Source organism: Phyllobates terribilis, unplaced genomic scaffold, assembly GCF_046119375.1.
Source record: "Phyllobates terribilis strain yellow unplaced genomic scaffold, ASM4611937v1 Scaffold_272__1_contigs__length_2551015, whole genome shotgun sequence".
NCBI classification, from domain to species: Eukaryota; Metazoa; Chordata; class Amphibia; order Anura; family Dendrobatidae; genus Phyllobates; species Phyllobates terribilis.
The window spans coordinates 2,444,457-2,462,541 of NW_027363032.1; positions in this window are offsets into that span (position 1 = coordinate 2,444,457).

The following is an 18,085-nucleotide window of genomic DNA, read 5'->3' on the forward strand; positions in this document are numbered from 1 at the left end:
TAACAGCAGCAGGCAGAGCTAAGCTCCACTCACTGCTGTTAATCCCTTAAATGCTGCTATCAATCTCATTTTTAAAGCGCAGTCTGGGGGGCACACCTTGCCCCTTCCTCCAGTAATGCAAGGTGCCGATGGTTTGTCATGGCTGCCGCTGGCCTGTTGAAGGCCCTGGAGCCTGTTCTGACGGCGCTCCATTGAAGATCAGCCTGTGGTGTGATTTTTACTACATATTGCAATATTGTGGTTTAGCATAGCATAGAATATAGCATAAGGATAATAGATTAGCATGTAAGATAGGAAATGGTTAAGGTTAGGTTTAGCCCAGTGGGAGGGCACTAGTGCTGATAAGAAGGGGGGCACTTCCTGGTTAGAGGGGATTCAGTGTCTGCCAGTGAAGGGTAGAAGAGAATTCAAGTTCAGGTGGGGTGGTGGGTTGCTAGGGGCAGCATGGGCCAAATGTTCTGTACAGTGGGAGGCCAAATGGAGATCCGTGATGGCCATTCCAACAGCACCTGGAGCCTATGGCTCAGGCCAGGTACCATGGAGCGGGCTGGTCTTCTGACATTGCGACATGGAGTTACATGAGGAGCAGGTGGCAGGTCCCGGGTGCACTGCTGGAGTGGACAATGAATCCCTGGGGCTGATGGAGTCTGCAGACTTGGGGGTAGTCCAGAATGAACGTGTGGCAGAAGAGAAGAGGAGTTGTGCTAAGGAGGAAGGAAGTCTGCATTGCTGGGCCCTATCCCACTTGTACCCACATGATGAACTTGTACTTGTTAGTGAAAGTTTGACTGTTTGTTTGAATGTTGTTCCATGCATTGTGTACGGCGGCTCCTGAGGACGGAAGCCTGGAGGCAGCGGAAGCCTACGGCCCACAAGTGGGTGTGATGCCCCCCACACTTTATAGCACACTGGGACTGGGACACCCCTTGTCTGTAAAGTGCCAAAGGGACTGCAGCTCGGTCACGACTACAGCACTACAGCACTTTACACTCCCTCCACTGTTTTTATAGAGATGATAGAAGAGCCAATGCCTTCATTTTTATGATGTTTAATTGGCCAAAGGATTTAACTAAATGACTCTTATGAAAAATACATTTAGTTAGCGAAATGTTTACTGGGAATGTGTTAGGAAGTTTTTATGTTAAGGGCATTGACCACTCTCTGGTTATTGTTAACCAATGTGTTTGTAGATGATTAAAAGGCATTCAGTGCAGAAATTCAGCAGAGCCGAGATTTGTGTTTCCCATATTTGATATTTAGTGCTGAAATTCAAGAAAGGCCATATTAGTAAGTGCCTTATCTTCTTCTCAAACGCATTGGTCAACAATAAGCAGAAAATTGCCAATCCTTTTAATCATAGTTTAAAGTCTTGGAATAATTTACTTTACAGTTTGTCACCCCTTATATCATAAAATAATAAATAAACAGAAACTACTTTTCTAATAGACTAACAAGTCCAGAAGAGATCCCTTTTCAGCAGTCAGCTCATTATCATAACAAGCAGGATTACAATGAGAGATAACATAATCCACCATTCACAGTAGGTAGTGTCACAGCTCACCTCTCCCCCCTTCCTGCACAATAACATCTGCATGTCACTAAACATGAGAACATGTATAGAAAGCTCTCTCAAGGAAATAGAGTCCCCTATAATACAGTATCTTGTGACATATGTCCAATGTCCATATCTCCAAACAGGCAAGAGAGCAGCTTCCATAAATGTACAGGAAACAGAATATAATACCCTGAAATCAGAAATACAGATTATAAAAACATTATCACAATCTGGTTTCAATTAGTTTAAAAAATGTATGTACATTCCCTTAAAGAGAAATAAGTACAAATATACCTAAAAAGAGTATTGGATATTTTAACAAATTTTTAATGTTAGAGTAGAGTAGGGCCCTGCCAAAAGAGTCTACCTTGTCGTGGTGGCAGGCTTAAAAAATCTTTTGGCCAAAACAAAAAAACAATGTATCTAATATGGTGTTCCATGAGAACTGTTAATGTGGGATTGGGAAGGACGTGGTGCAGAAGTGGGCTGTAGCACTATGAAAGATTTGAGAGATGGAGGCGGAGCTGGGGTGGAGTCTGGGCGTAGTATCAAGGGGCCCAAAAATGTTGTCAGTATGGGGCCCTGAAATTCCTGATGGCAGCCCTGCAAACATACTGTAAATATACGCACTGTATTCACATACAGGTGCATCTCACTGAATTAGAATATCATCAAAAAGTGAATTTATTTCAGTTCTTCAATACAAAAAGTGAAACTATATTATATAGAGTCATTACACACAGAGTGATCTATTTCACGTGTTTATTTCTGTTAATGTTGATGACTATGGTTTACCGCCAATGAAAACACAAAAGTCATTATCTCAGTAAACTAAAATAATTAACAAAAAACACCTGCAAAAGCTTCCTAAGCATTTAACAATGTCCCTTAGTTTGACACACTCCACAAGGTCCCAGAGTTCCAATTGTCATTTGGAAATCAAGGTCCCAGAGTCTGGAGGAAGAGTGGAGAGGCCACAATCCAAGTTGCTGGAGGTCTACTGTGACGTTTCCACAATCAGTGATGGTTTGGGGAGCCATGTCATCTGCTGGTGTAGGTCCACTGTTTATTATCAAGACCAAAGTCAGCGCAGCCGTCTACCAGGAAATTTTAGAGCACTTCATGCTTCCCTCTTTTTTTGGAGATGGAAATGTCATTCTCCAGCAGGACTTGGCCCCTGTCCACACTGCCTAAAGTACCAATACCTGGTTTAAAAACAACAATATCACTGTGCTTGATTGGCCGCAAACTCGCCTGACCTTAGCCCCATAGAGAATCTATTATAGAGAATCTATGGGGTATTGTCAAGAGGACGATGAGAGACATCAGACCCAACAATGCAGACGAGCTGAAGGCTGCTATCAAAGCAACCTGAGCTTCCATAACACCTCAGCAGTGCCACAGGCTGATCGCCTCCATGACACATTGCCACATTGATGCCGTAATTGATGCAAAAGGAGCCCCGACCAAGTATTGAGGGCATTTACTGAACATACATTTCAGGAGGACAACATTTTGGATTGTAAAAACATTTTTCAAGCTGTTGTTATAAAGTATTCTAATTTACTGAGATAATGACTTTTGCGTTTTCATTGGCTGTAAGTAGTGTTGAGCGATACCTTCCGATATCGGGAAATATCAGATCGGATTGGATCGAACCGATACCCAAAAAGTATCGAATATCGCCGATTCCGATACCGGAAACCAATGCAAGTCAATGGGACAGAAATATCGGAATAAAAATAAACCCTTTCTTTCCTTGTAGGTTAATTCTACATGAAGGAAAACAACTAAGAATAATGTATAATGTATTGGGGGAGGTGGGGGAGACAATAAAGGCATAGAGGTTTAGCCCAATCAAATGGAATAGCAGGAATTAATATTTTTTTTAAGACGTTCTGAGTTACGGAAATATTGACTATGTTAAGTTTTTTAATAATTTGTCAGATATTTATGTTTCACTACTTCCATGCTCTTCACCTTCTTTTTTACTTCTCCCACACTTTCCCCATTCATCATCCTCAGCATCAGCATCTTTTTCATCAACTTCTTCTTCACCTTCAACATCTTCTTCTTCTTCACCTTCTTCCTATTATTCTTTTTTTTTTACATTCTTCATAATCTTCTTATTCAACTATTATTCTTCTTCATATTCTACTTCTTCATCTTCTTCATATTCTTCTTCTTCATCATATTCTTATTTGTGACAGGCATTCCTGTAGTTGTTATCTATAAAAGTTTGAACATTACACCTTTCGTTCTGCCCGTCACAAAAGATTTACAACAGGATTTGTCCGCGTTCAGTTTGGCCTGCAGCAGCAGGTCTTTTCCAGGGGCACCACGAGGAGGAACGGACTCACCCCCATACACTGCTTAGTCATCTTCTGCTTATAATTTAGATATTATCTTTTGCTCTGATTTTTAGTCTTATGCTTAATGTTCTTCCGCTTTTTGTTCTGCAGCTTCTTGTATTTCTGCTTCTTGCTTTTCTGTATCTTGTTCTTCTGTATCTTGGTGCTTGTCTTCTCTTCTTTGTCCTCTTGGTCAACTTCTTCAGGGTCATCTTCTTGGTCTTCTTCGGGGTGGTCTTCAGGATTGTCGTCTTCGGGGGTCGTCATCTTCGGGGTCCTCGTCTTCTTCGGGTTGGTCTTCTGGGTCCTCGTCTTCGGGGTCCTCGTCTTCTTCGGGGTGGTCTTCAGGGTCCTCGTCTTCTTCGGGGTGGTCTTCAGGGTCCTCGTCTTCTTCGGGGTGGTCTTCAGCGTCCTCGTCTTCAGGGTCGTCGTCTTCGGGGTCCTCGTCTTCTTCGGGTTGGTCTTCAGGGTCCTCGTCTTCACGGTCCTCGTCAGGGAGATCCAGAGTGATTACCAAGAACCATTTCAAAAAGCTTGAACTTGGAAATGTAGCAGAAGGTACAAGAAGGCTGAGGAACTACCGAGGACCAGCTGACGGTACTGGAACCCGGATGGGTAGCAGAAGGTACAAGAGCAAATGGAACTACCGAGGACCAGCTGACGGTACTGGAACCCGGATGGGTAGCAGAAGGTACAAGAGCCAATGGAACTGCCGAAGACCAGCTGACGGTACTGGAACTCGGTTACTAAGCAGGAGGTACCTGTGCCAGAAAGCACTACCAAGGACCAGCAGACGTTGGTGGAACTTGGATACCGAGAAGGAGGCACCTAATCCAAAGGCACTGCCGAGAACCAGCTGATGGTACTGGAACCCGGATGGGTAGCAGAAGGTACCCATGTAAAAAAAAGTTTCAAGGCCGCGAGCCGGCCGCAGTTACCAAAACCCACAGTCCTACAGGGGGTGCTTGTCCTATTGGCACTATGGAACCAGCCTTCATTGCCAGATCCCGCAGCCCACATAGGAGTCACCTAAACTGCAGGCACCATAGAGTCGGCTAACCCGACCGCAACACGACAGGACAACGCATTGGAGGCAAAGTGACGTTGACACTACCCGGAAACAGCTGGCGTGCTGGAACCAGGCTGGGCAGGAGGGAGTACCCGTGCCAAAGACACTGCCGAGAACCAGCTGACGGTACTGGAACCCGGATGGGTAGTAGAAGGTACAAGAGCAAATGGAACTACCGAGGACCAGCTGACGGTACTGGAACCCGGATGGGTAGCAGAAGGTACAAGAGCCAATTGAACTGCCGAAGACCAGCTGACGGTACTGGAACTCGGTTACTAAGCAGGAGGTACCTGTGCCAGAAAGCACTACCAAGGACCAGCAGACGTTGGTGGAACTTGGATACCGAGAAGGAGGCACCTAATCCAAAGGCACTGCCGAGAACCAGCTGACGGTACTGGAACCCGGATGGGTAGCAGAAGGTACCCATGTAAAAAAAAGTTTCAAGGCCGCGAGCCGGCCGCAGTTACCAAAACCCACAGTCCTACAGGGGGTGCTTGTCCTATTGGCACTATGGAACCAGCCTTCATTGCCTGATCCCGCAGCCCACATAGGAGTCACCTAAACTGCAGGCACCATAGAGTCGGCTAACCCGACCGCAACACGACAGGACAACGCATTGGAGGCAAAGTGACGTTGACACTACCCGGAAACAGCTGGTGTGCTGGAACCAGGCTGGGCAGGAGGGAGTACCAGTGCCAAAGACACTGCCGAGAACCAGCTGACTGTACTGGAACCCGGATGGGTAGCAGAAGGTACAAGAGCAAATGGAACTACCGAGGACCAGCTGACGGTACTGGAACCCGGATGGGTAGCAGAAGGTACAAGAGCCAATGTAACTGCCGAAGACCAGCTGACGGTACTGGAACTCGGTTACTAAGCAGGAGGTACCTGTGCCAGAAAGCACTACCAAGGACCAGCAGACGTTGGTGGAACTTGGATACCGAGAAGGAGGCACCTAATCCAAAGGCACTGCCGAGAACCAGCTGACGGTACTGGAACCCGGATGGGTAGCAGAAGGTACCCATGTAAAAAAAAGTTTCAAGGCCGCGAGCCGGCCGCAGTTACCAAAACCCACTGTCCTACAGGGGGTGCTTGTCCTATTGGCACTATGGAACCAGCCTTCATTGCCAGATCCCGCAGCCCACATAGGAGTCACCTAAACTGCAGGCACCATAGAGTCGGCTAAAGCGACCGCAACACGACAGGACAACGCATTGGAGGCAAAGTGACGTTGACACTACCCGGAAACAGCTGGCGTGCTGGAACCAGGCTGGGCAGGAGGGAGTACCCGTGCCAAAGACACTGCTAGGAAACAGCTGGCGGTGCTGGAACCCAGGGTAAATACTAAAAACAGAGTGGAGCCAGAGGCGTAATTGGAGCAACTTTAAAATCTGTAGTAGTGTGAATGTGGACAGAGCAGGAGAGTTTGCCGAGCACACAGCTGGGGAACAGCTGACGTTACTGAACCCCAATAACACTGGAGCAAGCGTTGACTGTGCAGACGGCACTTCTGAGCAGCAAGTAGCGGTATTGGAGCCCAGGGTAAATACTAAAAACAGAGGAGCCAGAGGTCTAATTGGAGCAAGTTTTAAATCAGTAGTACAGTGGATGTGGACAAAGCAGGAGAATTTGCCGGACACACAGCTGGGGAACAGCTGACGTTACTGAACCCCAATAACACTGGAGCAAGCGTTGACTGTGCAGACGGCACTTCTGAGCAGCAACTAGCGGTATTGGAGCCCAGGGTAAATACTAAAAACAGAGGAGCCAGAGGTGTAATTGGAGCAAGTTTTAAATCAGTAGTACAGTGGATGTGGACAAAGCAGGAGAATTTGCCGGACACACAGCTGGGGAACAGCTGACGTTACTGAACCCCAATAACACTGGAGCAAGCGTTGACTGTGCAGACGGCACTTCTGAGCAGCAACTAGCGGTATTGGAGCCCAGGGTAAATACTAAAAACAGAGGAGCCAGAGGTGTAATTGGAGCAAGTTTTAAATCAGTAGTACAGTGGATGTGGACAAAGCAGGAGAATTTGCCGGACACACAGCTGGGGAACAGCTGACGTTACTGAACCCCAATAACACTGGAGCAAGCGTTGACTGTGCAGACGGCACTTCTGAGCAGCAACTAGCGGTATTGGAGCCCAGAGTAAATACTAAAAACAGAGGAACCAGAGTTGTAATTGGAGCAACTTTAAAATCTGTAGTAGTGAGAATGTGGACAGAGCAGGAGAAATTGCCGTCCGCACAGCAGGGGAACAGCTGACGTTACTGAACCCCAATAACACGGCAGCAAGTGTTGACTGTGCAGACGGCACTTCCGAGCGCCAACTGGCGGTGTTGGAGCTCAGGAATAATACTGAAAACAGAGGAGCCATAGGTGTAATTGGAGCAACTTTAAAATCTGTAGTAGTGAGAATGTGGACAGAGCAGGAGAAATTGCCGTCCGCACAGCAGGGGAACAGCTGACGTTACTGAACCCCAATAACACGGCAGCAAGTGTTGACTGTGCAGACGGCACTTCCGAGTGCCAACTGGCGGTGTTGGAGCTCAGGGATAATACTGAAAACAGAGGAGCCAGAGGTGTAATTGGAGCAACTTTAAAATCTGTAGTAGTGAGAATGTGGACAGAGCAGGAGAAATTGCCGTCCGCACAGCAGGGGAACAGCTGACGTTACTGAACCCCAATAACACGGCAGCAAGTGTTGACTTTGCAGACGGCACTTCCGAGCGCCAACTGGCGGTGTTGGAGCTAAGGGATAATACTGAAAACAGAGGAGCCAGAGGTGTAATTGGAGCAACTTTAAAATCTGTAGTAGTGAGAATGTGGACAGAGCAGGAGAAATTGCCGTCCGCACAGCAGGGGAACAGCTGACGTTACTGAACCCCAATAACATGACAGCAAGTGTTGACTTTGCAGACGGCACTTCCGAGCGCCAACTGGCGGTGTTGGAGCTCAGGGATAATACTGAAAACAGAGGAGCCAGAGGTGTAATTGGAGCAACTTTAAAATCTGTAGTAGTGAGAATGTGGACAGAGCAGGAGAAATTGCCGTCCGCACAGCAGGGGAACAGCTGACGTTACTGAACCCCAATAACACGGCAGCAAGTGTTGACTGTGCAGACGGCACTTCCGAGTGCCAACTGGCGGTGTTGGAGCTCAGGGATAATACTGAAAACAGAGGAGCCAGAGGTGTAATTGGAGCAACTTTAAAATCTGTAGTAGTGAGAATGTGGACAGAGCAGGAGAAATTGCCATCCGCACAGCAGGGGAACAGCTGACGTTACTGAACCCCAATAACATGGCAGCAAGTGTTGACTTTGCAGACGGCACTTCCGAGCGCCAACTGGCGGTGTTGGAGCTCAGGGATAATACTGAAAACAGAGGAGCCAGAGGTGTAATTGGAGCAACTTTAAAATCTGTAGTAGTGAGAATGTGGACAGAGCAGGAGAAATTGCCGTCCGCACAGCAGGGGAACAGCTGACGTTACTGAACCCCAATAACACGGCAGCAAGTGTTGACTTTGCAGACGGCACTTCCGAGCGCCAACTGGCGGTGTTGGAGCTCAGGGATTACAGTTCAGGTGGTAGAAACATGAACACAACAGGAGACCTGGATACTGTTGCCAACCAATTATTTATTCTGGAAGAGGACTGGCAAATTCATGAGAGATCCAGGCCTTGTTCATTTTGAGAAAAGTAAGCCGGTCAACGTTATCGGAGGATAGTCGCATGCGACGGTCTGTTAGTCCACCACCTGCGGCACTAAAGACGCGTTCCGATAATACACTAGCAGCAGGGCAAGCTAGCACCTCCAATGCATACTGACTAAGCTCTGGCCATGTATCCAGCTTACAGACCCAAAACTTGAAGGGAGAAGAGCCATCTGGGAGTACACTAAGAGGGCAAGACATGTAGTCTGCCACCATCTGACGGAAACGTTGCCTCCTGCTGACTGGAGCCATCTGCGAAGGTGTAGACATTTGTGGCGGCGGGGACACAAAACTTTGCCACATTTCGGCCATGCTGGTCTTGCCTTGTGCTGAGGCGCTGCTTCTGCTCCCTCTTTGTGCAGAGCTTCCTCCACTGCCTCGACGCACTGAGCTGCTTTGTAAAGCACTAGCAGCACTGCTCTCGGTTGGAATGGAGAACATGATGGAATGCACCAGTGCGTCTTGGTACTCCCGCATTTTACGCTCCCGGTTCAACGGTGTTATGAGGCTTTGTAAGTTGTCCCGGTAGCGAGGATCTAGGAGGGTGGACACCCAGTAATCAGCCGTGTTGAGAATGTGGGCGATGCGGCGGTCGTTTCTCAGGCACTGCAGCATGAAATCAACCATGTGCTGCAGACTGCCAACTGGCCAAGAAACGCTGTCCCCTGCTTGAGGCGTGATCTCTGCCTGCTCTGCATCACCCCACCCTCGCTCTAGATACTGACTACTAGAGCATTGTGTACCTCCCTCCTCTGGACAGATGTCTTCCTCATCCATTGACTCCTCCTCATCCTCCTCACAAAGTGTCCCCTGCCTAGGCCTTTGTGAGGAACCGCGTTGCGCAGACTGTAGAGAAGCAGATGGCATTTGTGACTCCTCATCCTCCACCTCTTCCAAAACCTCGTCCCTTAGTGCTTGCAGTGTTTTTTCAATCAGGCAGATAAGGGGGATAGTCATGCTGACTAGTGCATCATCTGCACTCGCCATCCGCGTGGAATAATCGAAGGCACGCAAAACGTGGCAAATGTCCTTCATAGAGGCCCACTCAGTGGTGGTGAAGTGTGAACGGCGCGCACTGCGACTTGTTTGCGCCTGCTGCAGCTGGTACTCCATTACTGCTGCCTGCTGCTCACACAACCTCTCCAACATATGTAACGTTGAATTCCACCTGGTGGGTAGGTCACATATGATGCGATGTTCCGGAAGACGTAATCGGCGCTGCAGAGCTGCAATGCGTGATCTTGCGTTGCTGGAACGCCGCAAGTGAGCGCACTCTATGCGAACCTTGTGAAGCAGTGCATCAAGAGCCGGACAGTCCCTCAAAAAACTCTGCACGACCAAGTTGAGCACATGTGCCAGACATGGGATGTGAGTGAGGTTGCCTAAGCCCAGAGCTGCCACCAGATTTCGGCCATTGTCACACACTACCATGCCTGGCTGGAGATTCGCTGGCACAAACCACACGTCGCTCTGCTGCTTGATGGCATTCCAGAGCTCCTGTGCTGTGTGGCTTCGATTCCCCAAAGAAATTAATTTTAATACGGCCTGTTGACGTTTGGCCACGGCTGTGCTCATATCGGTCATCATAACAGGTAACCGTTCACGGGTCGATGTGGAGGTAGACCGTGACGGCTCCTGCAGCGCTGATTCAGAGGAACTGGAGTATGAGGAGGAGTCAATGTGTACAGACTGGATTCCTGCAATCCTTGGAGTTGGCAGAACACGTACAGCGCCACTCTCAAGATCTGTACCCGGCTCCACAACATTTACCCAATGGGCAGTGAGGGAAAGATATCGTCCCTGTCCATGCTTACTGGTCCACGCATCGGTGGTTAGGTGGACCTTGCTACTGACGGCGTTTTGTAGCGCATGTTTAATTTTTCCCTCCACATGATGTTGCAGGGCAGGGACGGCTTGCCTGCTGAAATAAAAGCGGCTGGGCACGTTGTGTTGTGGGACTGCCAATGCCATAAAGTTACGGAATGTGTCAGTCTCCACCAGCCTGAATGATAGCATTTCAAGGGCCAGTAGTTTAGCAATGCCAGCATTCAGAGCCTGTGCTCGGGGGTGGTTTGCCGAGTATGAGCGCCTTTTCTCCCATGCTTGTGCTAACGATGGCTGTAGACTGGCCTGGGAGTGTGAGGATGACTGGGAAAGTAGTGCTGTGGGTGGAATTACACTGTGTCTCTGTACAACAGTGCCAGAGATTCTTCCATGGTGATCCTGTGAGGAAGCCGAGCCAGCTGTGTGTGAGCTGGAGGAAGAGGCTACAACACGAGCTGAAGCGGTGGTAGGTGGCGCTGTAGGTTGGCCTAGGTCTTCAGTGTGTTTTTGTAACTCCACCACGTGCTTAGTCCGCACATGTTTCCACATATTTGTGGTATTGAGGTTGCTGACACTTTTCCCTCTTTTCACCTTCTGATTACACAGCTTGCATTTGACAAAGCAAATGTCATCTGCAACTGTGTCAAAAAAGGACCAGGCACTGCAAGTCTTGGGAGCGCCCGCTTTGGATTTTGGAAGAGCCATGCTCCTAATGGGTGCTGAAGTGGAGGTTACAGGCAACCAAGTCTGCCCCCTCCCTCTCCCTCCTTTTTGGGCTGTTCGGGGAATCTCTTCCTCAGAGCTGCTCCCACCACCTTCCTGTCTCTCACGCCATGATGGGTCAAGGACCTCATCATCTACACCACCCTCTTCAAACAACTGCTTCTCCTGGGTAGTCTCGACAGCACAGTGCGCACCAGAAAGTGGCACCTGAGTCTCATCATCAGAGGCGTACTGAGGTGTGCTGCTGACCATAGGCACTGGCCCACCCGCCTCTTCAGATTCAGAGAGACAAAACGGTTGCGCATCACTGCATACTACCTCTTCTTCAAATTCTCGAATTCTGCTTGGCTGGCCCCCTCTTTCCAAGCCAAGAAATTCAGAGAACAGAAGTAGAGATGGCTCCTGTCCAGGGCTCTCTGACTGCCTGGGCAATTTGGCAGGTGGTGAAGAGACAGATGGGTGCTCTTCAGTGCTCAGGACCTGAGAGGATCTGGAACTAATTGAAGTCGATGCGTTAGCTGCCATCCATCCGAGAACGGCTTCAATTTGGTCCTCCCGCAGCAGTGGGGTACGGCTAGCTCCTACAAAGCTGCGCATAAAGGACTGTTCCCTGGTAAAACTGGGGGATGCTGAGTCACTGGTGCCCGCAGGAGGCACAGAATCCCCACGTCCTCTCCCTGCAGGCACAGAATCCTCACGTCCTCTCCCTGCAGAAACTCCACGCCCACGACCACATGCCTTACTCCCTGCCTTCTTCATCTTGGTAGACTGATAAAGATAGGCAGAAAAGTACTAAGGGCTTAGTGTGCTTATTCCTGAACAGCTGCTAACAGGTATAAGAAACACTAATTTTATAAAGTGTGGACTAGACTTTAATATGAGCTAATGTGGCCTACACAACTGTAAAGTGGAGTGTTTGGTGAACTTTATTTAGGTTTTTTTTGTCACAAAAAGACACTGGATGTGCCTAAAGATGTAATACCGATAGTATCACAAACTTTTTGTAGCTATTACAATGTAGGAAGGTAACCTACAATGCAATAGATGAGGCTACAAAAAATAGGCTAATACTAATCTGGCTCGGGCTGCAGGGCCCAATGCTGCAGAAAGGCTCCACTAACTACTCCTATATAGTGTGTTTGGAACCAATTTAGCTGAATACGGATGGAACCACCACACTAATAGGAGAAATCAGGAAAAATTATGAATTGGCAAAAAAGGACAATGTATGAGGCAGTGACACACACTGAGTGCACTACAACAAGACGTGGCTGAAGCACACACTACAGGGTGAGCTGCACTCACACACAGAGACCTTGCAGACAGCGGTGAACAGCACAGAGAACTGTGGACTAGCGCTGCAAGGCACAGCGATTTATAAAGTAGCTTGGGTAAAGCAGAATAGACCAAATAGGTAGCTAAAACTGTCCCTCAGAACAACAGCGTCTTATCCCTAACTGAATTCACAGCAGAGTGAGCTCAAAATGGCGGCGACGGCTTTTATAGTGCATCATGACATCATTTCAGCAGCCAATCACAGCCATGCCATTAGTTAAGATGCCTAACAGGATGTGCCCACACTTCTTAGGATCCTCATTGGCTGCATAAAATGAAACTGGCTCATTGCATTATGGGAACTTCCGATTCTGGTATACGATATTGCAAAAGTATCGGAATTAAGTATCGGAATTCCGATACTGCGAATATTGGCCGATACCCGATATTTCAGTATCGGAATGCTCAACACTACTCCCCGGTAAATTATTTAGGACGCCCATCAAACAGCGGTAAATGAGAATAAACAAGAAGGGAGAGACATGTGGCCATCTCCCCCTTTTTTCAGGAGAGTGTGGCACTCTGCACCTCCTCAGAGAAACCCACCACTGTGGGACCTCCATATGTTCGGATATTTTTGATATCTCGTTTTTAGGCACAGAGCACTTTATTTAAGCACTGGGACGCTTTTTGTTGGATTGTAATAATGTTTAGCAACTTGGTCTCATATTAATAGTGCTCTATTGCATGGCTTTTTTTCCCAACAATTACAGTACACTCCCCTGGTGACTTCTCCTCACGGAGAAAGAAACGCGTCAGGAGGGATGAACCACACTTGTGTACTGCCCTTGTTAGGGCGTGAGTGCACGGGGTACGACAGGGTAGTAAGGAATATATCCTGTCGATCTCTACATATCTGTACCCCTGGACGTTTGACTCCCCTTCAGCCATAAACTGGTAAGAGCTATACATGTCTGTCTTCTTCTTTGAATGTTGGGGTATGATGCACTTTAGCACCTTGTGATTTTTAATTGTTCTAATGGAGAGAGGTAATGGATGTATGTTTTATGTTATATGATGCTTAATATTTAGTGGACCCAGATAATTTGGGGTCTTTAAAAGTGTTATGATCTGCAAAATGAACTAAGGAAAGATAGGGGAAGGCTGTCCCTACAGTAAGAGTAAGCTGAATCCCTACGATGTAGCGGGCTGCCTGTTCCTAGCGAACAGACCCGCTTTAGTCCTCGGCTAGTCTGAACGAAGACCTATAGCATAAGGGAGGGGTCCCTAAAAGAACTAAGGACTGGGACAAAAAATGGGACATCTCCTAAACAGAAAGTAATTGCAGAACACAAAAAGACAAACTGACAAAAAGGTACTAGAGGTCCCAGAAGGACCAAGCGAGCTGCCAGATAGGCATAGAAGCACCTGGCTAGCAAAGCAGTCAAACAACACTGAAGTCCAACACAGCCAAAAGGGCGGAGCTGGAATATAAAGGCAGATGGTCACGTGACCGCAAAACACAAGATGGAAAAAACAAACAGGAGGGTTCTAACAAAGACTATATACTGTGTCATACTCTGATGGTATTGGAGTTGGTGGGGTGTTAGCAGTTGTTAGCCCACCCACCTTTTTAATTAAGTATTAATAAAAGGTATGTTTTAAAGGGATTTGCTGTGCTATAACAAAAATTTGCAGTGCAGGTGCATCAATGTGGAGGGGGGCCTGCTGACACCACAAATATTTCAGCTAGATGAGCATCCTCGGACGCACATTCTGCTGCAATATATTGCAGCGCAGGGGATCCGCCCGCTCCCTGCACTGCACTCCAATTTGCGGCCAGTAGCTGACCTCTTCGTGCCCATGACTGGGGGCATTGACATCATGTGCGATGGTGGGTACACCGAAGTCAGCTGGCGGCTCCGGCTCCTGCTCAGCTTGGTCGCCATAAAAGCAGGGGGGCCCAAACACATTTTTTGCACAGGGGCCCCAAGCTGTCTGTGTCCGCCCCTGCTTCAGCTGATCGTTCAGCAGACAGCCTTTCAGTCGACATTCTCATACACAGGAGCACTCGCTCAGCCTACAGCTTACAACATCTAAATTAATACATCACCAGAACCGCCGCCAGCAGACTGCTACATCACCAGAACCGCCGCCAGCAGACTGCTACATCACCAGAACCGCCGCCGGCAGACTGCTACATCACCAGAACCGCCGCCGGCAGACTGCTACATCACCAGAACCGCCGCCAGCAGACTGCTACATCACCAGAACCGCCGCCAGCAGACTTCTACATCACCAGAACCGCCGCCAGCAGACTGCTACATCACCAGAACCGCTGCCAGCAGACTGCTACATCACCAGAACCGCCGCCAGCAGACTGCTACATCACCAGAACCGCCGCCAGTACATGAATACAGAATCAGAAGTACCATCAGGATATCACCAGAAACGCTATCAGTACATAAATACAACACTAGATCCATCATCTTTACGTGAATACAGCACCAAGCTTAGTGATCAATTGCAATGCCATATCAGTCCCATATACAGTGGAGAAAATAAGTATTTCCTCTTCTATTCCAGTGTCTCCTATGTGTTGTATATACACCAGTCCCAAGGTTTCATATGTGACGTATATGCACCAGCCTCAATGTCTCCTATTCAGTGTGTATGCTTCAGCCTCTGTTTCTCCTATGTGATGTATTGTATATACTCCTGCTCCAATGTCTCCTGTGTGATGTATATGCCAGCCACAGTGTCTCCTATATGCTGTAAATACTCTAGTCCATCGTCTCCTATGTGTTTTAAATACACTAGTCCCAGTGTCTCCTAGAGTGGGGAAAATAAGTATTTGATACACTGCTGATTTTGCAAATTTTCCCACCTACAGTCATGGCCAAAAGTATTGAGAATGAGATAAATAGTAATTTTTCCAAAGTTTACTGCTTCATTTTTTGTAATGGCAATTTGCATATACTCCTGAATGTCAAAGAGTGATCAGCTTAACAGCAATTACTGTACTTCCAAAGTCAATATTTGCCCAGAAAATGAACTTTAACCCCCAAAACACATTTCAACATCATTGCAGTCCTGCCTTAAAAGGAGCAGCTAACATCGTTTTAGTGATTGATCGCCAGCCCTGTCCTCATCAACACCCACACCTGTGTTAATGCATCAATCAGTCATGATTAAGTAAGAATGACATCACTGGACACTTTAAAAGGAGGCTGGTTCTTGGTATCATTGTTTCTCTTCAGTTAACCATGGTTATCTCTAAAGAAACACGTGCAGCCATCATTGCACTGCACAAAAATGGCCTAACAAGGAAGAGTATTTCAGCTACAAAGATTGCACCTCAGTCAACAATCTATCGCATCATCAAGAACTTCAAGGAGAGAGCTTCCATTGTTGTCAAAAAGACTCCAGGGCGCCCAAGAAAGACCAGCAAGCGCCAGGACTGTATCTTAAAACTGTTTCAGCTGCGGGATCAGACTACCAGCAGTGCCGAGCTTGCTCAGGAATGGCAGCAGGCTGGGGTGAGTGCTTCTGCACGCACTGTGAGGCGGAGACTCTTTGAGCAAGGGCTGGTTTCAAGGAGGGCAGCAAAGAAGCCACTTCTCTCCAGAAAAAACATCAGGGACTGACTGATTTTCTGCAAAAGGTACAGGGAGTGGACTGCTGAGGACTGGGGCAAAGTCATTTTCTCTGATGAATCCCCTTTTCGATTGTTTGGGACATCTGGAAAACAGCTTATTCGGAGAAGAAGAGGTGAGCGCTACCACCAGTCTTGTCTCATGCCCACTGTAAAGCATCCTGAAACCATTCATGTGTGGGGTTGCTTCTCAGCCAAGGGAATCGGCTCACTCACAGTCTTGCCTAAAAACACTGCCATGAATAAAGAATGGTACCAGAATGTCCTCCAAGAGCAACTTCTCCCAACCGTCCAAGAGCAGTTTGGCGCCCAACAATGCCTTTTCCAGCATGATGGAGCACCTTGCCATAAAGCAAAGGTGATAACTAAATGGCTCATGGAACAAAACATAGAGATTTTGGGTCCATGGCCTGGAAACTCCCCAGATCTTAATCCCATTGAGAACTTGTGGTCAATCATCAAGAGACGGGTGGACAAACAAAAACCAACAAATTCTGGCAAAATGCAAGCATTGATTATGCAAGAATGGACTGCTATCAGTCAGGATTTGGTCCAAAAGTTGATTGAGAGCATGCCAGGGAGAATTACAGAGGTCTTGAAGAAGAAGGGGCAACACTGCAAATATTGACTTGCTGCATTAACTCATTCTAACTGTTAATATAACCTATTGGTACTCATAATATGATTGCAATTATATTTCTGTATGTGATATAAACATCAGACAAACACTAATAAAAACCAGTGGCCAGCAGATCATGTGAAAATATAATTTTGGTGTCATTCTCAAAACTTTTGGCCATGACTGTACAAAGAATGGAGAGGTCTGTAATTTTTATGGTAGGTATACTTCAACTGTGAGAGACAGAATCTAAAAATATAAAACAGAAAATCACATTGTATAATTTTTAAATAATTAAATTGCGTTTTATTGCGTGTAATAAGTATTTGATACAATACAAAAACAGAACTTAATATTTGGTACAGAAACCTTTGTTACAATTACAGAGGTCAGACGTTTCCTGTAGTTCTTGACCAGGTTTGCACGCACTGCAGCTGGGATTTTGGCCCACTCCTCCATACAGATCTTCTCCAGATCTTTCAGGTTCTTGGGCTGTCACTGGGCAACATTGAGTTTCAGCTCTCTCCAAAGATTTTCTATTGGATTCAAGTCTGGAGACTGGATAGGCCACTCCAGGACACTGAAATGCTTAGTTTCCATGGCTGTGTGTTTCGGGCCTGCAGTGATTAAAAGTATGTTTTCCTTTTAAACGCTGCAGGTTTGATTGCAGAGAAAAGCGCTTTAATCAATTCTATTTTGTACAGGCTTGACGTCCGGGGAACGCCAAGCAATTCCCACCTATGTGCATATTATTCCCCCAATCATCCCCTCCCCTGCACGTCACAGGGCCCTGTGACGTGCACTGTGCTCCCTGACTTCCCGGGCATGAGCTTTGCTTCATCCCTGACCCGTCTGCCTGTGCCCTGTGACAGTGACTCCCCGGCGACTGCGCAATAGAACCCTGCAGCGCAGTGCACATAGAGACAGGGCCGGGAGGAAGCAAAGTGCGCCCCATGTGAGTGGCGCTTTGCGCATGCCCGGGAAGTCAGGGAGCACAGTGTATTTCACAGGGCCCTGTAACGTGCATGGGATGGGGGGAATATGATAATTAAGCATATAGGCGGGGATTTAGGGGAATAATAAGCACATAAACGGGGATTGCTTGGTGTCCCCCGGACGCCAAGCCTGTACTAAATAGAATTGATTGAAGCACTTTTCTCTGCAATCAAACCTCTACTATGGGCCATACAGGTATGTATAGATTTACTTTTCTATACCCTGTATGGCCATAGTAGAGGTCTGATATCACCAAGGGGGGTGACACATTCCCTTTACGCAAGAGGCACCACTAACCAAACAA